Below are 17,135 nucleotides of genomic sequence, written 5' to 3'. Positions count from 1 at the left end.
AGGTGATTGTGTGTTGACACTCAGAGACAGGTGATTGTGTGTTGACACTCAGAGACAGGTGATTGTGTGTTGACACTCAGAGACAGGTGATTGTGTGTTGACACTCAGAGACAGGTGATTGTGTGTTGACACTGAGACAGAGACAGGTGATTGTGTGTTGACACTGAGACAGAGACAGGTGATTGTGTGTTGACACTGAGACAGAGACAGGTGATTGTGTGTTGACACTGAGACAGAGACAGGTGATTGTGTGTTGACACTGAGACAGAGACCGGTGATTGTGTGTTGACATTGAGACAGAGACAGGTGATTGTGTGTTGACACTGAGACTGAGACAGGTGATTGTGTGTTGACGCTCAGAGACTGAGACAGGTGATTGTGTGTTGACGCTCAGAGACTGAGACAGGTGATTGTGTGTTGACGCTCAGAGACTGAGACAGGTGATTGTGTGTTGACGCTCAGAGACTGAGACAGGTGATTGTGTGTTGACGCTCAGAGACTGAGACAGGTGATTGTGTGTTGACGCTCAGAGACTGAGACAGGTGATTGTGTGTTGACGCTCAGAGACAGAGACAGGTGATTGTGTGTTGACGCTCAGAGACAGGTGATTGTGTGTTGACACTCAGACAGAGACAGGTGATTGTGTGTTGACACTCAGACAGAGACAGGTGATTGTGTGTTGACACTGAGACAGAGACCGGTGATTGTGTGTTGACATTGAGACAGAGACAGGTGATTGTGTGTTGACACTGAGACAGAGACAGGTGATTGTGTGTTGACACTCAGACTGAGACAGGTGATTGTGTGTTGACACTCAGACAGAGACAGGTGATTGTGTGTTGACACTCAGACAGAGACAGGTGATTGTGTGTTGACACTGAGACAGAGACCGGTGATTGTGTGTTGACACTCAGACAGAGACAGGTGATTGTGTGTTGACACTCAGACAGAGACAGGTGATTGTGTGTTGACATTGAGACAGAGACAGGTGATTGTGTGTTGACACTGAGACAGAGACAGGTGATTGTGTGTTGACACTGAGACAGAGACAGGTGATTGTGTGTTGACACTCAGACAGAGACAGGTGATTGTGTGTTGACACTCAGACAGAGACAGGTGATTGTGTGTTGACACTCAGACAGAGACAGGTGATTGTGTGTTGACACTGAGACAGAGACAGGTGATTGTGTGTTGACACTGAGACAGAGACAGGTGATTGTGTGTTGACACTGAGACAGAGACAGGTGATTGTGTGTTGACACTGAGACAGAGACAGGTGATTGTGTGTTGACATTGAGACAGAGACAGGTGATTGTGTGTTGACGCTCAGAGACTGAGACAGGTGATTGTGTGTTGACGCTCAGAGACTGAGACAGGTGATTGTGTGTTGACGCTCAGAGACTGAGACAGGTGATTGTGTGTTGACGCTCAGAGACAGAGACAGGTGATTGTGTGTTGACGCTCAGAGACAGAGACAGGTGATTGTGTGTTGACGCTCAGAGACAGAGACAGGTGATTGTGTGTTGACACTCAGAGACAGGTGATTGTGTGTTGACACTGAGACAGAGACAGGTGATTGTGTGTTGACACTGAGACAGAGACAGGTGATTGTGTGTTGACACTGAGACAGAGACAGGTGATTATGTGTTGATGCTCTGAGACTGAGACAGGTGATTGTGTGTTGATGCTCTGAGACTGAGACAGGTGATTGTGTGTTGATGCTCTGAGACTGAGACAGGTGATTGTGTGTTGACACTCAGAGACAGGTGATTGTGTGTTGACACTGAGACAGGTGATTGTGTGATGACACTGAGACAGGTGATTGTGTGTTGAGACTGAAACAGAGACAGGTGATTGTGTGTTGATGCTCAGAGACTGAGACAGGTGATTGTGTGTTGATGCTCAGAGACAGGTGATTGTGTGTTGATGCTCTGAGACTGAGACAGGTGATTGTGTGTTGATGCTCTGAGACTGAGACAGGTGATTGTGTGTTGACGCTCAGAGACAGGTGATTGTGTGTTGACGCTCAGAGACAGGTGATTGTGTGTTGACGCTCAGAGACAGGTGATTGTGTGTTGACGCTCAGAGACAGGTGATTGTGTGTTGACACTCAGACAGAGACAGGTGATTGTGTGTTGACACTGAGACAGAGACAGGTGATTGTGTGTTGACACTGAGACAGAGACAGGTGATTGTGTGTTGACACTGAGACAGAGACAGGTGATTGTGTGTTGACACTGAGACAGAGACAGGTGATTGTGTGTTGACGCTCAGAGACAGAGACAGGTGATTGTGTGTTGACGCTCAGAGACTGAGACAGGTGATTGTGTGTTGACGCTCAGAGACTGAGACAGGTGATTGTGTGTTGACGCTCAGAGACAGAGACAGGTGATTGTGTGTTGACGCTCAGAGACAGAGACAGGTGATTGTGTGTTGACGCTCAGAGACAGAGACAGGTGATTGTGTGTTGACACTCAGACAGAGACAGGTGATTGTGTGTTGACACTGAGACAGAGACAGGTGATTGTGTGTTGACACTGAGACAGAGACAGGTGATTGTGTGTTGACACTGAGACAGAGACAGGTGATTGTGTGTTGACATTCTGAGACTGAGACAGGTGATTGTGTGTTGACATTCTGAGACTGAGACAGGTGATTGTGTGTTGACGCTCAGAGACAGAGACAGGTGATTGTGTGTTGACACTCAGACAGAGACAGGTGATTGTGTGTTGACACTCAGACAGAGACAGGTGATTGTGTGTTGACACTGAGACAGACCGGTTATTGTGTGTTGACAGAGACAGGTGATTGTGTGTTGACACTGAGACAGAGACAGGTGATTGTGTGTTGACACTGAGACAGAGACCGGTGATTGTGTGTTGACACTGAGACAGAGACCGGTGATTGTGTGTTGACATTGAGACAGAGACCGGTGATTGTGTGTTGACATTGAGACAGAGACCGGTGATTGTGTGTTAACACTGAGACAGAGACAGGTGATTGTGTGTTGATGCTCAGAGACAGGTGATTGTGTGTTGACACTGAGACAGGTGATTGTGTGTTGACACTGAGACAGGTGATTGTGTGTTGACACTGAGACAGGTGATTGTGTGTTGACACTGAGACAGAGACAGGTGATTGTGTGTTGACACTGAGACAGAGACAGGTGATTGTGTGTTGACACTGAGACAGAGACAGGTGATTGTGTGTTGACACTGAGACAGAGACAGGTGATTGTGTGTTGACACTGAGACAGAGACAGGTGATTGTGTGTTGACACTGAGACAGAGACAGGTTATTGTGTGTTGACACAGAGACAGGTGATTGTGTGTTGACACTGAGACAGGTGATTGTGTGTTGACACTGAGACAGGTGATTGTGTGTTGACACTGAGACAGGTGATTGTGTGTTGACACTGAGACAGGTGATTGTGTGTTGACACTGAGACAGGTGATTGTGTGTTGACACTGAGACAGGTGATTGTGTGTTGACACTGAGACAGAGACAGGTGATTGTGTGTTGACACTGAGACAGAGACAGGTGATTGTGTGTTGACACTGAGACAGAGACAGGTGATTGTGTGTTGACACTGAGACAGAGACAGGTGATTGTGTGTTGACACTCAGAGACAGGTGATTGTGTGTTGACACTCAGAGACAGGTGATTGTGTGTTGACACTCAGAGACAGGTGATTGTGTGTTCACACTGAGACAGAGACAGGTGATTGTGTGTTGACTCTGAGACAGAGACCGGTGATTGTGTGTTGACATTGAGACAGAGACCGGTGATTGTGTGTTGACGCTCAGAGACTGAGACAGGTTATTGTGTGTTGACGCTCAGAGACAGAGACAGGTGATTGTGTTGACACTCAGAGACAGGTGATTGTGTGTTGACACTGAGACAGAGACAGGTGATTGTGTGTTGACACTGAGACAGAGACAGGTGATTGTGTGTTGATGCTCAGAGACAGGTGATTGTGTGTTGACACTGAGACAGAGACAGTTTATTGTGTGTTGACACTGAGACAGAGACCGGTGATTGTGTGTTGACACTGAGACAGAGACCGGTGATTGTGTGTTGACATTGAGACAGAGACAGGTGATTGTGTGTTGACACTGAGACAGAGACAGGTGATTGTGTGTTGACACTGAGACAGAGACAGGTGATTGTGTGTTGACACTGAGACAGAGACAGGTGATTGTGTGTTGACACTGAGACAGAGACAGGTGATTGTGTGTTGACACTGAGACAGAGACAGGTGATTGTGTGTTGATGCTCAGAGACAGGTGATTGTGTGTTGACACTGAGACAGAGACAGTTGATTGTGTGTTGACACTGAGACAGAGACCGGTGATTGTGTGTTGACACTGAGACAGAGACCGGTGATTGTGTGTTGACATTGAGACAGAGACAGGTGATTGTGTGTTGACACTGAGACAGAGACAGGTGATTGTGTGTTGACATTCTGAGACTGAGACAGGTGATTGTGTGTTGACATTCTGAGACTGAGACAGGTGATTGTGTGTTGACGCTCAGAGACTGAGACAGGTGATTGTGTGTTGACGCTCAGAGACTGAGACAGGTGATTGTGTGTTGACGCTCAGAGACTGAGACAGGTGATTGTGTGTTGACGCTCAGAGACTGAGACAGGTGATTGTGTGTTGACGCTCAGAGACTGAGACAGGTGATTGTGTGTTGACGCTCAGAGACAGAGACAGGTGATTGTGTGTTGACACTCAGAGACAGGTGATTGTGTGTTGACACTCAGAGACAGGTGATTGTGTGTTGACACTCAGACAGAGACAGGTGATTGTGTGTTGACACTCAGACAGAGACAGGTGATTGTGTGTTGACACTCAGACAGAGACAGGTGATTGTGTGTTGACACTGAGACAGAGACAGGTGATTGTGTGTTGACACTGAGACAGAGACAGGTGATTATGTGTTGATGCTCTGAGACTGAGACAGGTGATTGTGTGTTGATGCTCTGAGACTGAGACAGGTGATTGTGTGTTGATGCTCTGAGACTGAGACAGGTGATTGTGTGTTGATGCTCTGAGACTGAGACAGGTGATTGTGTGTTGACACTCAGAGACAGGTGATTGTGTGATGACACTGAGACAGGTGATTGTGTGTTGAGACTGAAACAGAGACAGGTGATTGTGTGTTGATGCTCAGAGACTGAGACAGGTGATTGTGTGTTGATGCTCTGAGACTGAGACAGGTGATTGTGTGTTGATGCTCTGAGACTGAGACAGGTGATTGTGTGTTGACGCTCAGAGACAGGTGATTGTGTGTTGACGCTCAGAGACAGGTGATTGTGTGTTGACGCTCAGAGACAGGTGATTGTGTGTTGACACTCAGACAGAGACAGGTGATTGTGTGTTGACACTGAGACAGAGACCGGTGATTGTGTGTTGACACTGAGACAGAGACCGGTGATTGTGTGTTGACATTGAGACAGAGACAGGTGATTGTGTGTTGACACTGAGACAGAGACAGGTGATTGTGTGTTGACACTGAGACAGAGACAGGTGATTGTGTGTTGACACTGAGACAGAGACAGGTGATTGTGTGTTGACACTCAGACAGAGACAGGTGATTGTGTGTTGACACTCAGACAGAGACAGGTGATTGTGTGTTGACACTGAGACAGAGACAGGTGATTGTGTGTTGACACTGAGACAGAGACAGGTGATTGTGTGTTGACGCTCAGAGACTGAGACAGGTGATTGTGTGTTGACGCTCAGAGACAGAGACAGGTGATTGTGTGTTGACGCTCAGAGACAGAGACAGGTGATTGTGTGTTGACACTCAGACAGAGACAGGTGATTGTGTGTTGACACTGAGACAGAGACAGGTGATTGTGTGTTGACACTGAGACAGAGACAGGTGATTGTGTGTTGACACTGAGACAGAGACAGGTGATTGTGTGTTGACATTCTGAGACTGAGACAGGTGATTGTGTGTTGACATTCTGAGACTGAGACAGGTGATTGTGTGTTGACGCTCAGAGACAGAGACAGGTGATTGTGTGTTGACACTCAGACAGAGACAGGTGATTGTGTGTTGACACTCAGACAGAGACAGGTGATTGTGTGTTGACACTGAGACAGAGACCGGTTATTGTGTGTTGACAGAGACAGGTGATTGTGTGTTGACACTGAGACAGAGACAGGTGATTGTGTGTTGACACTGAGACAGAGACCGGTGATTGTGTGTTGACACTGAGACAGAGACCGGTGATTGTGTGTTGACACTGAGACAGAGACCGGTGATTGTGTGTTGACATTGAGACAGAGACCGGTGATTGTGTGTTGACATTGAGACAGAGACCGGTGATTGTGTGTTGATGCTCAGAGACAGGTGATTGTGTGTTGACACTGAGACAGGTGATTGTGTGTTGACACTGAGACAGAGACAGGTGATTGTGTGTTGACACTGAGACAGAGACAGGTGATTGTGTGTTGACACTGAGACAGAGACAGGTGATTGTGTGTTGACACTGAGACAGAGACAGGTTATTGTGTGTTGACACTGAGACAGAGACAGGTGATTGTGTGTTGACACAGAGACAGGTGATTGTGTGTTGACACTGAGACAGGTGATTGTGTGTTGACACTGAGACAGGTGATTGTGTGTTGACACTGAGACAGGTGATTGTGTGTTGACACTGAGACAGGTGATTGTGTGTTGACACTGAGACAGAGACAGGTGATTGTGTGTTGACACTGAGACAGAGACAGGTGATTGTGTGTTGACACTGAGACAGAGACAGGTGATTGTGTGTTGACACTGAGACAGAGACAGGTGATTGTGTGTTGACACTCAGAGACAGGTGATTGTGTGTTGACACTCAGAGACAGGTGATTGTGTGTTGACACTCAGAGACAGGTGATTGTGTGTTGACACTCAGAGACAGGTGATTGTGTGTTCACACTGAGACAGAGACAGGTGATTGTGTGTTGACACTGAGACAGAGACAGGTGATTGTGTGTTGACACTGAGACAGAGACAGGTGATTGTGTGTTGACACTGAGACAGAGACAGGTGATTGTGTGTTGACACTGAGACAGAGACAGGTGATTGTGTGTTGATGCTCAGAGACAGGTGATTGTGTGTTGACACTGAGACAGAGACAGTTTATTGTGTGTTGACACTGAGACCGGTGATTGTGTGTTGACACTGAGACAGAGACAGGTGATTGTGTGTTGACACTGAGACAGAGACAGGTGATTGTGTGTTGACGCTCAGAGACTGAGACAGGTTATTGTGTGTTGACGCTCAGAGACAGAGACAGGTGATTGTGTTGACACTCAGAGACAGGTGATTGTGTGTTGACACTGAGACAGAGACAGGTGATTGTGTGTTGATGCTCAGAGACAGGTGATTGTGTGTTGACACTGAGACAGAGACAGTTTATTGTGTGTTGACACTGAGACAGAGACCGGTGATTGTGTGTTGACACTGAGACAGAGACCGGTGATTGTGTGTTGACATTGAGACAGAGACAGGTGATTGTGTGTTGACACTGAGACAGAGACAGGTGATTGTGTGTTGACACTGAGACAGAGACAGGTGATTGTGTGTTGACACTGAGACAGAGACAGGTGATTGTGTGTTGACACTGAGACAGAGACAGGTGATTGTGTGTTGACACTGAGACAGAGACAGGTGATTGTGTGTTGATGCTCAGAGACAGGTGATTGTGTGTTGACACTGAGACAGAGACAGTTGATTGTGTGTTGACACTGAGACAGAGACCGGTGATTGTGTGTTGACACTGAGACAGAGACCGGTGATTGTGTGTTGACATTGAGACAGAGACAGGTGATTGTGTGTTGACACTGAGACAGAGACAGGTGATTGTGTGTTGACATTCTGAGACTGAGACAGGTGATTGTGTGTTGACATTCTGAGACTGAGACAGGTGATTGTGTGTTGATGCTCAGAGACTGAGACAGGTGATTGTGTGTTGACGCTCAGAGACTGAGACAGGTGATTGTGTGTTGACGCTCAGAGACTGAGACAGGTGATTGTGTGTTGACGCTCAGAGACTGAGACAGGTGATTGTGTGTTGACGCTCAGAGACTGAGACAGGTGATTGTGTGTTGACGCTCAGAGACAGAGACAGGTGATTGTGTGTTGACACTCAGAGACAGGTGATTGTGTGTTGACACTCAGAGACAGGTGATTGTGTGTTGACACTGAGACAGAGACAGGTGATTGTGTGTTGACACTGAGACAGAGACAGGTGATTGTGTGTTGACACTGAGACAGAGACAGGTGATTGTGTGTTGACACTGAGACAGAGACAGGTGATTGTGTGTTGACACTGAGACAGAGACAGGTGATTGTGTGTTGACACTGAGACAGGTGATTGTGTGTTGACACTGAGACAGGTGATTGTGTGTTGATGCTCTGAGACAGGTGATTGTGTGTTGACACTCAGAGACAGGTGATTGTGTGTTGACACTCAGAGACAGGTGATTGTGTGTTGACACTGAGACAGAGACAGGTGATTGTGTGTTGACACTGAGACAGAGACAGGTGATTATGTGTTGATGCTCTGAGACTGAGACAGGTGATTGTGTGTTGATGCTCTGAGACTGAGACAGGTGATTGTGTGTTGATGCTCTGAGACTGAGACAGGTGATTGTGTGTTGACACTCAGAGACAGGTGATTGTGTGTTGACACTGAGACAGGTGATTGTGTGATGACACTGAGACAGGTGATTGTGTGATGACACTGAGACAGGTGATTGTGTGTTGAGACTGAGACAGAGACAGGTGATTGTGTGTTGATGCTCAGAGACCGGTGTTTGTGTTGACACTGAGACAGAGACAGGTGATTGTGTGTTGACACTGAGACAGGTGATTGTGTGTTGACACAGAGACAGAGACAGGTGATTGTGTGTTGACACTGAGACAGAGACCGGTTATTGTGTGTTGACAGAGACAGGTGATTGTGTGTTGATGCTCAGAGACAGGTGATTGTGTGTTGACGCTCAGAGACAGGTGATTGTGTGTTGACGCTCAGAGACAGGTGATTGTGTGTTGACGCTCAGAGACAGGTGATTGTGTGTTGACGCTCAGAGACAGGTGATTGTGTGTTGACGCTCAGAGACAGGTGATTGTGTGTTGACGCTCAGAGACAGGTGATTGTGTGTTGACGCTCAGAGACAGGTGATTGTGTGTTGACACTGAGACAGAGACAGGTGATTGTGTGTTGACACTGAGACAGAGACAGGTGATTGTGTGTTGACACTGAGACAGAGACCGGTGATTGTGTGTTAACACTGAGACAGAGACAGGTGATTGTGTGTTGATGCTCAGAGACAGGTGATTGTGTGTTGATGCTCAGAGACAGGTGATTGTGTGTTGACACTGAGACAGGTGATTGTGTGTTGACACTGAGACAGAGACAGGTGATTGTGTGTTGACACTGAGACAGAGACAGGTGATTGTGTGTTGACACTGAGACAGAGACAGGTGATTGTGTGTTGACACTCAGAGACAGGTGATTGTGTGTTGACACTCAGAGACAGGTGATTGTGTGTTGACACTCAGAGACAGGTGATTGTGTGTTGACACTCAGAGACAGGTGATTGTGTGTTGACACTCAGAGACAGGTGATTGTGTGTTGACACTCAGAGACAGGTGATTGTGTGTTGACACTCAGAGACAGGTGATTGTGTGTTGACACTCAGAGACAGGTGATTGTGTGTTGACACTGAGACAGGTGATTGTGTGTTGACACTGAGACAGGTGATTGTGTGTTGACACTGAGACAGGTGATTGTGTGTTGACACTGAGACAGGTGATTGTGTGTTGACACTGAGACAGAGACAGGTGATTGTGTGTTGACACTCAGAGACAGGTGATTGTGTGTTAACACTGAGACAGAGACAGGTGATTGTGTGTTGATGCTCAGAGACAGGTGATTGTGTGTTGATGCTCAGAGACAGGTGATTGTGTGTTGACACTGAGACAGGTGATTGTGTGTTGACACTGAGACAGAGACAGGTGATTGTGTGTTGACACTGAGACAGAGACAGGTGATTGTGTGTTGACACTGAGACAGAGACAGGTGATTGTGTGTTGACACTCAGAGACAGGTGATTGTGTGTTGACACTCAGAGACAGGTGATTGTGTGTTGACACTCAGAGACAGGTGATTGTGTGTTGACACTCAGAGACAGGTGATTGTGTGTTGACACTCAGAGACAGGTGATTGTGTGTTGACACTCAGAGACAGGTGATTGTGTGTTGACACTCAGAGACAGGTGATTGTGTGTTGACACTGAGACAGGTGATTGTGTGTTGACACTGAGACAGGTGATTGTGTGTTGACACTGAGACAGAGACAGGTGATTGTGTGTTGACACTGAGACAGAGACAGGTGATTGTGTGTTGACACTGAGACAGAGACAGGTGATTGTGTGTTGACACTCAGAGACAGGTGATTGTGTGTTGACACTCAGAGACAGGTGATTGTGTGTTGACACTCAGAGACAGGTGATTGTGTGTTGACACTCAGAGACAGGTGATTGTGTGTTGACACTCAGAGACAGGTGATTGTGTGTTGACACTCAGAGACAGGTGATTGTGTGTTGACACTCAGAGACAGGTGATTGTGTGTTGACACTGAGACAGGTGATTGTGTGTTGACACTGAGACAGGTGATTGTGTGTTGACACTGAGACAGAGACAGGTGATTGTGTGTTGATGCTCAGAGACAGGTGATTGTGTGTTGATGCTCAGAGACAGGTGATTGTGTGTTGACACTGAGACAGGTGATTGTGTGTTGACACTGAGACAGAGACAGGTGATTGTGTGTTGACACTGAGACAGAGACAGGTGATTGTGTGTTGACACTGAGACAGAGACAGGTGATTGTGTGTTGACACTCAGAGACAGGTGATTGTGTGTTGACACTCAGAGACAGGTGATTGTGTGTTGACACTCAGAGACAGGTGATTGTGTGTTGACACTCAGAGACAGGTGATTGTGTGTTGACACTCAGAGACAGGTGATTGTGTGTTGACACTGAGACAGGTGATTGTGTGTTGACACTGAGACAGGTGATTGTGTGTTGACACTGAGACAGGTGATTGTGTGTTGACACTGAGACAGGTGATTGTGTGTTGACACTGAGACAGGTGATTGTGTGTTGACACTGAGACAGGTGATTGTGTGTTGACACTGAGACAGAGACAGGTGATTGTGTGTTGACACTCAGAGACAGGTGATTGTGTGTTCACACTGAGACAGAGACAGGTGATTGTGTGTTCACACTGAGACAGAGACAGGTGATTGTGTGTTGACTCTGAGACAGAGACAGGTGATTGTGTGTTGACTCTGAGACAGAGACCGGTGATTGTGTGTTGACACTGAGACAGAGACAGGTGATTGTGTGTTGACATTCTGAGACTGAGACAGGTGATTGTGTGTTGACGCTCAGAGACAGAGACAGGTGATTGTGTTGACACTCAGAGACAGGTGATTGTGTTGACACTGAGACAGAGACAGGTGATTGTGTGTTGACACTGAGACAGAGACAGGTGATTGTGTGTTGATGCTCAGAGACAGGTGATTGTGTGTTGACACTGAGACAGAGACAGTTTATTGTGTGTTGACACTGAGACAGAGACCGGTGATTGTGTGTTGACACTGAGACAGAGACCGGTGATTGTGTGTTGACATTGAGACAGAGACAGGTGATTGTGTGTTGACACTGAGACAGAGACAGGTGATTGTGTGTTGACATTCTGAGACTGAGACAGGTGATTGTGTGTTGACGCTCAGAGACTGAGACAGGTGATTGTGTGTTGACGCTCAGAGACTGAGACAGGTGATTGTGTGTTGACGCTCAGAGACTGAGACAGGTGATTGTGTGTTGACGCTCAGAGACTGAGACAGGTGATTGTGTGTTGACGCTCAGAGACAGAGACAGGTGATTGTGTGTTGACGCTCAGAGACAGAGACAGGTGATTGTGTGTTGACGCTCAGAGACAGGTGATTGTGTGTTGACACTGAGACAGAGACAGGTGATTGTGTGTTGACACTGAGACAGAGACAGGTGATTGTGTGTTGACACTCAGAGACAGGTGATTGTGTGTTGACACTCAGAGACAGGTGATTGTGTGTTGACACTGAGACAGGTGATTGTGTGTTGACACTGAGACAGAGACAGGTGATTGTGTGTTGACACTGAGACAGAGACAGGTGATTGTGTGTTGACACTGAGACAGAGACAGGTGATTGTGTGTTGACACTGAGACAGGTGATTGTGTGTTGACACTGAGACAGGTGATTGTGTGTTGACACTGAGACAGAGACAGGTGATTGTGTGTTGACATTCTGAGACAGGTGATTGTGTGTTGAGACAGAGACAGGTGATTGTGTTGACATTCTGAGACAGGTGATTGTGTTGACATTCTGAGACAGGTGATTGTGTGTTGACACTGAGACAGGTGATTGTGTGTTGACACTGAGACAGAGACAGGTGATTGTGTGTTGATGCGCTGAGACTGAGACAGGTGATTGTGTGTTGATGCTCAGAGACAGGTGATTGTGTGTTGACACTGAGACAGAGACAGGTGATTGTGTGTTGATGCTCTGAGACAGAGACAGGTGATTGTGTGTTGATGCTCTGAGACTGAGACAGGTGATTGTGTGTTGATGCTCTGAGACAGGTGATTGTGTGTTGACAATCAGAGACAGGTGATTGTGTGTTGACACTCAGAGACAGGTGATTGTGTGTTGACACTGAGACAGAGACAGGTGATTGTGTGTTGACACTGAGACAGAGACAGGTGATTATGTGTTGATGCTCTGAGACTGAGACAGGTGATTGTGTGTTGATGCTCTGAGACTGAGACAGGTGATTGTGTTGACACTGAGACAGAGACAGGTGATTGTGTTGACACAGAGACAGAGACAGGTGATTGTGTGTTGACACAGAGACAGAGACAGGTGATTGTGTGTTGACACAGAGACAGAGACAGGTGATTGTGTGTTGACACAGAGACAGAGACAGGTGATTGTGTGTTGACACTGAGACAGAGACAGGTGATTGTGTGTTGACGCTCAGAGACAGGTGATTGTGTGTTGACGCTCAGAGACAGGTGATTGTGTGTTGACACTGAGACAGAGACAGGTGATTGTGTGTTGACACTCAGAGACAGGTGATTGTGTGTTGACACTCAGAGACAGGTGATTGTGTGTTGACACTCAGAGACAGGTGATTGTGTGTTGACACTCAGAGACAGGTTATTGTGTGTTGACACTGAGACAGAGACAGGTGATTGTGTGTTGACACTGAGACAGAGACAGGTGATTGTGTGTTGACACAGAGACAGGTGATTGTGTGTTGACACAGAGACAGGTGATTGTGTGTTGACACTGAGACAGGTGATTGTGTGTTGACACTGAGACAGGTGATTGTGTGTTGACACTGAGACAGAGACAGGTGATTGTGTGTTGACACTCAGAGACAGGTGATTGTGTGTTGACACTCAGAGACAGGTGATTGTGTGTTGACACTCAGAGACAGGTGATTGTGTGTTGACACTCAGAGACAGGTGATTGTGTGTTGACACTCAGAGACAGGTGATTGTGTGTTCACACTGAGACAGAGACAGGTGATTGTGTGTTGACTCTGAGACAGAGACCGGTGATTGTGTGTTGACATTGAGACAGAGACCGGTGATTGTGTGTTGACATTCTGAGACTGAGACAGGTGATTGTGTGTTGACGCTCAGAGACAGAGACAGGTGATTGTGTGTTGACACTGAGACAGAGACAGGTGATTGTGTGTTGACACTGAGACAGAGACAGGTGATTGTGTGTTGATGCTCAGAGACAGGTGATTGTGTGTTGACACTGAGACAGAGACAGTTTATTGTGTGTTGACACTGAGACAGAGACCGGTGATTGTGTGTTGACACTGAGACAGAGACCGGTGATTGTGTGTTGACATTGAGACAGAGACAGGTGATTGTGTGTTGACACTGAGACAGAGACAGGTGATTGTGTGTTGACATTCTGAGACTGAGACAGGTGATTGTGTGTTGACATTCTGAGACTGAGACAGGTGATTGTGTGTTGATGCTCAGAGACTGAGACAGGTGATTGTGTGTTGACGCTCAGAGACTGAGACAGGTGATTGTGTGTTGACGCTCAGAGACTGAGACAGGTGATTGTGTGTTGACGCTCAGAGACAGAGACAGGTGATTGTGTGTTGACGCTCAGAGACAGAGACAGGTGATTGTGTGTTGACACTCAGAGACAGGTGATTGTGTGTTGACACTCAGAGACAGGTGATTGTGTGTTGACACTGAGACAGAGACAGGTGATTGTGTGTTGACACTGAGACAGAGACAGGTGATTGTGTGTTGACACTGAGACAGAGACAGGTGATTGTGTGTTGACACTGAGACAGAGACAGGTGATTGTGTGTTGACACTGAGACAGAGACAGGTGATTGTGTGTTGACACTCAGAGACAGGTGATTGTGTGTTGACACTCAGAGACAGGTGATTGTGTGTTGACACTCAGAGACAGGTGATTGTGTGTTGACACTGAGACAGGTGATTGTGTGTTGACACTGAGACAGAGACAGGTGATTGTGTGTTGATGCTCAGAGACAGGTGATTGTGTGTTGACACTGAGACAGGTGATTGTGTGTTGACACTGAGACAGGTGATTGTGTGTTGACACTGAGACAGGTGATTGTGTGTTGACACTGAGACAGGTGATTGTGTGTTGACTCTGAGACAGGTGATTGTGTGTTGACTCTGAGACAGGTGATTGTGTGTTGACATTCTGAGACAGGTGATTGTGTGTTGAGACAGAGACAGGTGATTGTGTTGAGACAGAGACAGGTGATTGTGTTGACATTCTGAGACAGGTGATTGTGTGTTGACACTGAGACAGAGACAGGTGATTGTGTGTTGACACTGAGACTGAGACAGGTGATTGTGTGTTGATGCTCAGAGACAGGTGATTGTGTGTTGACACTGAGACAGAGACAGGTGATTGTGTGTTGATGCTCTGAGACAGAGACAGGTGATTGTGTGTTGATGCTCTGAGACTGAGACAGGTGATTGTGTGTTGATGCTCTGAGACAGTTGATTGTGTGTTGACAATCAGAGACAGGTGATTGTGTGTTGACACTCAGAGACAGGTGATTGTGTGTTGACACTCAGAGACAGGTGATTGTGTGTTGACACTGAGACAGAGACAGGTGATTGTGTGTTGACACTGAGACAGAGACAGGTGATTGTGTGTTGATGCTCAGAGACAGGTGATTGTGTGTTGACACTGAGACAGAGACAGTTTATTGTGTGTTGACACTGAGACAGAGACCGGTGATTGTGTGTTGACACTGAGACAGAGACCGGTGATTGTGTGTTGACATTGAGACAGAGACAGGTGATTGTGTGTTGACACTGAGACAGAGACAGGTGATTGTGTGTTGACATTCTGAGACTGAGACAGGTGATTGTGTGTTGACATTCTGAGACTGAGACAGGTGATTGTGTGTTGATGCTCAGAGACTGAGACAGGTGATTGTGTGTTGACGCTCAGAGACTGAGACAGGTGATTGTGTGTTGACGCTCAGAGACTGAGACAGGTGATTGTGTGTTGACGCTCAGAGACAGAGACAGGTGATTGTGTGTTGACGCTCAGAGACAGAGACAGGTGATTGTGTGTTGACACTCAGAGACAGGTGATTGTGTGTTGACACTGAGACAGAGACAGGTGATTGTGTGTTGACACTGAGACAGAGACAGGTGATTGTGTGTTGACACTGAGACAGAGACAGGTGATTGTGTGTTGACACTGAGACAGAGACAGGTGATTGTGTGTTGACACTGAGACAGAGACAGGTGATTGTGTGTTGACACTCAGAGACAGGTCATTGTGTGTTGACACTCAGAGACAGGTGATTGTGTGTTGACACTCAGAGACAGGTGATTGTGTGTTGACACTGAGACAGGTGATTGTGTGTTGACACTGAGACAGAGACAGGTGATTGTGTGTTGATGCTCAGAGACAGGTGATTGTGTGTTGACACTGAGACAGGTGATTGTGTGTTGACACTGAGACAGGTGATTGTGTGTTGACACTGAGACAGGTGATTGTGTGTTGACACTGAGACAGGTGATTGTGTGTTGACTCTGAGACAGGTGATTGTGTGTTGACTCTGAGACAGGTGATTGTGTGTTGACATTCTGAGACAGGTGATTGTGTGTTGAGACAGAGACAGGTGATTGTGTTGAGACAGAGACAGGTGATTGTGTTGACATTCTGAGACAGGTGATTGTGTGTTGACACTGAGACAGAGACAGGTGATTGTGTGTTGACACTGAGACTGAGACAGGTGATTGTGTGTTGATGCTCAGAGACAGGTGATTGTGTGTTGACACTGAGACAGAGACAGGTGATTGTGTGTTGATGCTCTGAGACAGAGACAGGTGATTGTGTGTTGATGCTCTGAGACTGAGACAGGTGATTGTGTGTTGATGCTCTGAGACAGTTGATTGTGTGTTGACAATCAGAGACAGGTGATTGTGTGTTGACACTCAGAGACAGGTGATTGTGTGTTGACACTGAGACAGAGACAGGTGATTGTGTGTTGACACTGAGACAGAGACAGGTGATTATGTGTTGATGCTCTGAGACTGAGACAGGTGATTATGTGTTGATGCTCTGAGACTGAGACAGGTGATTGTGTGTTGATGCTCTGAGACTGAGACAGGTGATTGTGTGTTGATGCTCTGAGACTGAGACAGGTGATTGTGTTGACACTGAGACAGAGACAGGTGATTGTGTGTTGACACAGAGACAGAGACAGGTGATTGTGTGTTGACACAGAGACAGAGACAGGTGATTGTGTGTTGACACAGAGACAGAGACAGGTGATTGTGTGTTGACACTGAGACAGAGACAGGCAATTGTGTGTTGACACTGAGACAGACCGGTTATTGTGTGTTGACAGAGACAGGTGATTGTGTGTTGACACTGAGACAGAGACAGGTGATTGTGTGTTGATGCTCATAGACAGGTGATTGTGTGTTGACGCTCAGAGACAGGTGATTGTGTGTTGACGCTCAGAGACAGGTGAT

Source organism: Salmo salar, unplaced genomic scaffold (genome assembly GCF_905237065.1).
Source record: "Salmo salar unplaced genomic scaffold, Ssal_v3.1, whole genome shotgun sequence".
NCBI classification, from domain to species: domain Eukaryota; kingdom Metazoa; phylum Chordata; class Actinopteri; order Salmoniformes; family Salmonidae; genus Salmo; species Salmo salar.
Note: the sequence above shows the minus strand (reverse complement) of the source record.